The 4,785-nt window shown below is 39.2% G+C and overlaps 1 pseudogene; it reads left to right on the top strand.

Moving 5' to 3' along the window:
• Positions 1–237: 237 nt before the first annotated feature.
• LOC118978570 (keratin, type I cytoskeletal 18-like) lies at positions 238–1,385 on the top strand (annotated as a pseudogene).
• The last annotated feature ends 3,400 nt before the right edge of the window (positions 1,386–4,785 follow it).

The raw sequence follows: 4,785 nt of genomic DNA, 5'->3' as shown, positions 1-4,785 counted from the left end.
AATATCACTCATCACCAAGAAAATGAAAATCAAAGCTACAACAATTTCAGCTCATCCTTGTTAGGATGCCTGTCATGAAAGGAAGGTAGGAAGAAACAATAAAAAGGAAAAGAAAGAGAGGGGAAGGGAGAGAGGGAGGGAGGGAAGAGAAAAGAAGAAAGAAAGGAAAGAAGAGAAAGAAAGGGATGCTGCTGCTGGAACCTGAGTACTGACCTTTCACCTTCTTCCCTGAGCAATATGAGCTTCAGCACCCTTTCCAGCTTCTCCACAAACTACCAAACTTTGGGTTCCATGCAGTTGTCCAGTCAACTGGCTGGCCATGTGGCCAGGGTCTATGGAGGCACCAAGGACTTAAGCTCCCAGATTTCTGGGTTCTACTCTATCAGTGTGCAGGACAGCTAGAGGTCCAGGGGCCTGTCTGTGAGAATGGCAGAGGATCTGATGGACATGTGGGGGGCATCCAGAGTGAGAAGGAGACTATGTAATGCCTAAATGACTGTCTGACTTCCTACCTGGAGAGGGTGAGAAACCTGGAAACTGATAATAAGAGACTGGAAAGCAAAATCTAGGAACACCTGGAGAAGAAGAGCTCCCAGGTCAGAGATTGGAGTCATTATTTCAAGACCATGGAGGACATGAGGGCTCAGATCTTACAAGTTCTGTGCACAATGCTCACATTGTTCTACAGATTGATGATGCCCATCTTGCTGCTGATGACTGCAGAATCAAGTATGAAATGGAACTGACCATGAGCCAATCTGTAGAGAGTGACATCAATGGGTTCCCAAAGGTCACTGATGACACCAATGTCGCTCAGCTGCAGCTGGAGACAGAGATCAAGTCTTTCATGGAGGAGCTTCTCTTCATGAAGAAGAACTACAAAGAGGAAGTAAATAGTCCATAAAACCAGATTGCCAACTCTGGGTTGACCATGGATTCAGATGCTCCCAAATCTCAGGACTTCAGCAAGGTCATGGTGGACAGTCTGACAAGCTAACTGGGAAGAACCCAGAAGAGCTAGACAATCTTCTGGTCCCAGAAGATTGAGAAGAGCACCGCAGTGATCACCTCACAGACTGCTGAGTTACGAGCTGCTAAGATGACACTCACAGAGCCGAGACATATATACAGTCCTTGGAAATAGACCTGGATTCTATGAGAAATCTGGAGGCTAGTTTGGAGACCAGCCTGAGAGAGAGAGAGACACACTCCACCATGCTAATGGAAGAGCTCAACAAGATCCTGCTGCAGTTGGAGTCAGAGCTGGCAAGGGCAGAAGGGCAAGCCCAGGAGTAGCAGCTCTGTTGAACATCAAGGTCAAGCTGCAGGCTGAGATTACCACCTTCCACTGCCTGCTGGGAGAAGGGGAGAACTTCAATCTTTGATCTTGGTGACACCCTGGACAACAGCAATTCCATACATCTCCATCCAAAAAACCATCCCCCACAGCATGGTGGATGGGCAAAGTGGTATCTGAGATCAATGACACCAAGTTTCTGAGGCATTAAGGCAGGAGAAGTAGGGCACTCCATGGATGGCAAGAGATGAATAAAAAGTTCAGAGATTATTGAAAAGAAAAGAAGGAAGGAAGGAGGGAAGGAAAGAAGGAAGGAAAGGAGGGAGGGAAGAGAATAATAAGTGTTAGCAGAGATGTAGATTGTTTCTGGGAATATAAAATAGTGCAGCTATTATGGAAAAATATAAGAAAGTTCCTCAAAGAATTAAAAATACAACTATCACATGACCCAGCAATTCTACTGCTGGGTATTTATTCAAAGGAATTAAAAATATATATTCTCCATGAGATATTTGCACTCACTTTTCACTGCAGCATCATTCACAACAGCCAAGAGGTGGAAAACACCTAAACACCCATTAACAGATGAATGGATAAAGCAAATGTCATGTATATGTACAATAGTATATTACTCAGGCTTTTTTTAAAGGAAGAAATCCTGTTATGTACTAAAACATGAATGAATCTTCACGACAAAATAAGCCAGTTAGAAATAGATAAATACTGCATAATTCCACTTATAGAAAATAACTAAAGTAGTCAAATTCATAGAAACAGAAAGTAAAAGGTTGCTTGCCCAGATCTAGTGGTGAGAGTGTGTGGTAACAGAGAATTGCTATTCAGTAAGTACATCAAGCAAAATGAAAGTATCATATAAATAAATAAATATATAATTAATGCTGAATAAATATTAATAATTGACTGACAAGTATAAAATGTCAAAGGTATCAGTAAAGCAAGTAATTCAGCCAAGTACCAATAATTAGTTGTTGCTGTCAATTAAACCAGCAATTAAATTCTCAGTGGTTTTTGGAAGTTGTATGATGGTATCTTAGTAGCACACTATCTTTTGTCATTGTTAATCTGTGCAGAAAGCAAGTGGTAGATCTATTACTATTATTTATTATTTACTCAAACACTTACATTCAATTAAAACTATTTTTCATCAATTTTGTTAATGATATCAATAGTAAACCAAATATATTAATACTATGAATACTATGCAACTGTGTAGCGTTAATTAATATTATACATAGCACTAAAACATGGCTAACAACACTTTGATTTTGTTGATAGATATACAGACTGGTGCAGACATTGTGGAAAACAGCATGGAATTTCCTCAGAAAACTAAAAATAGAACTGCCTTTTGGTTCAATAATTTCACTGCTGGGATCACACCCTAAGAATTCCAAAACACCAACTCAAAAAAACCTATTCACCTCTATGTTCATAGCAGCATTATTTACAATAGCCAAGGACTGAAAACAGCCTAATTGCCTATAAGTAAATGAGTGGATCAAAAAATTGCAGTACATTTACACAATGGAATACTACACAACAGAAAGAAGGAACCCTACCCTTTTCGACAGCATGGACGAACTGGAGAGCATTATGTTAAGCGAAATAAGTCAGGCAGTGAAAGACAAATACCATATGATCTCACCTATAAGTGGAACCTAATCAGCAAAACAAACAAACAAGCAAAAAGAACCAGAAACATGGACATATGGAAAAAACTGACAGGGGCCAGAGGAGTGGGGGGAGGGAGATAATGAGAAAAAAGGGGACATGTCCAAAGGACTTCTGGACAAGTATGGGGAGGGTATTGTCTTTGGGAGCCGAGGTTGGATGGGGCAGGGGAGAAAAACACAGGAAAAATGGAGACAAGCGTAACCAAACAATAATAAATTAAAAAATAAAAAAGTTTACATTTAAAATGTAAATATATGCATAAGCCATAGACATAGACAATAGTGTGACTATGGCCAGAGGGAGTGTGGGGTGGGGGTTGGGTGGAGTTAGGCAATGTGGGAGGGGGGAAATGGGGACATCTGTGATAGCGTCAACAAAAAAATAAAGTTAATAAAAGAAAAGAGATAAAACAAATGAGAAGACTTTTTACATGCAATAAGATTTTCTGAGGATAAATTCATATGATTAAAATTTATTTCAGTTATGATCCTTTTAACTACAACCATGTTTTATATTATATTAATTTGTAATAATTTAAAATTCAATATATAATAAAATAATTCTCTTTTTTTAAAAATATTTTATTATTTATTTATCTTCAGAGGGGAAAGGAAGGAGAGAGGAAGGAAACATCAATGTATGGTTGCTTCTCGTGCATCCCCTGCTGGAAACTGGCCTGCAACCCAAGCATGTGCCCTGACTGGGAATCGAACCGCGATCGTCTGGTTCGCAGGCTCGTGCTCAATCCACTGAGCTACACCAGCCAGGGCTTAATTCTCCCTTGGGCAAAATATTTCACATTCTCTGGGCTTACTTCTCTTCCTGGGTGGATGAGGGTGAAAAACTGAGGTGCCTTCCAGGCCTAGTGCTTTTTCCTAAGTAACCTGAGTACAGCTGGGCCTTCTTGCTTCTGCCTTAACGTATATTTCCCATCAGCATACCATTCAAGTGATAAAAAGCCCACATTACAAATGCGCTGAAATACATTTTTATTGAAGTCTCTTAAAATGGCCATACATTGCATGACACAGAGCAATGTACTCTAAAACAACTCTTTGCTACTTTTTGTTTCCAAGCATACACAGTGATTTGCTTAGAAAATCTCTCTTCTTTCTGACCCTATATTTGATTTCCAAAAATCTTTTTTCCCAAACTCCCTTCAGTGCTTCAGCATTGGCTTTTATTGTTCCAGGCTCTCTCACACCCCTCCATACTCAGCTGCTTGTTATGTAGATCAACTTAAGCCTTTTCAGATTTCAATGAATTATCTTTACCCATTATTCCAATCAGCCCCACAGAGCAAAACAGGCAAACACTTATAACTTAATTCTTTTCCTTTTATCTGTATGAAATCTTTAAATCTTGCCAAAAATTCACTGTGTCCCAGTTCTGATCCAATCACACATAACATTGCACATAATCCCTAGGAATATCTTTGTAAAGAGACTCACAGTGTTGGCAGTACCAACAGCAGCATCACTGCCAGACCCAAGACGTATAATTAAAATGGATGACACAATGCTTTTTCTCTTAGGCAAAAAATTGGGTTGTTGAAAGAGTACATTACAGAGCCCAGACTTGGCCAAGAAATAGAAAATAACAAGTGAGTTAGAGTTATACTTTCTCCTGTTTGCAGGGGGTTCTTCAGTTGTGTTTTGTGCTCAACATGTGCTATTATACAGTCTTGTTAATCAAATTGCTTTTAGAAATATGTTGCAAAATTTGTTACTAAATATCACATTAAACAAATCACCAATATTTTTAAACACAATCTTCCTCAAAATAGTTATGAG

This window comes from Sturnira hondurensis, unplaced genomic scaffold (assembly GCF_014824575.4).
Source record: "Sturnira hondurensis isolate 20B ecotype Veracruz unplaced genomic scaffold, ASM1482457v3 Scaffold0022017, whole genome shotgun sequence".
Taxonomy (NCBI): domain Eukaryota; kingdom Metazoa; phylum Chordata; class Mammalia; order Chiroptera; family Phyllostomidae; genus Sturnira; species Sturnira hondurensis.
This window is presented reverse-complemented; position numbering and strand designations above follow the sequence as displayed.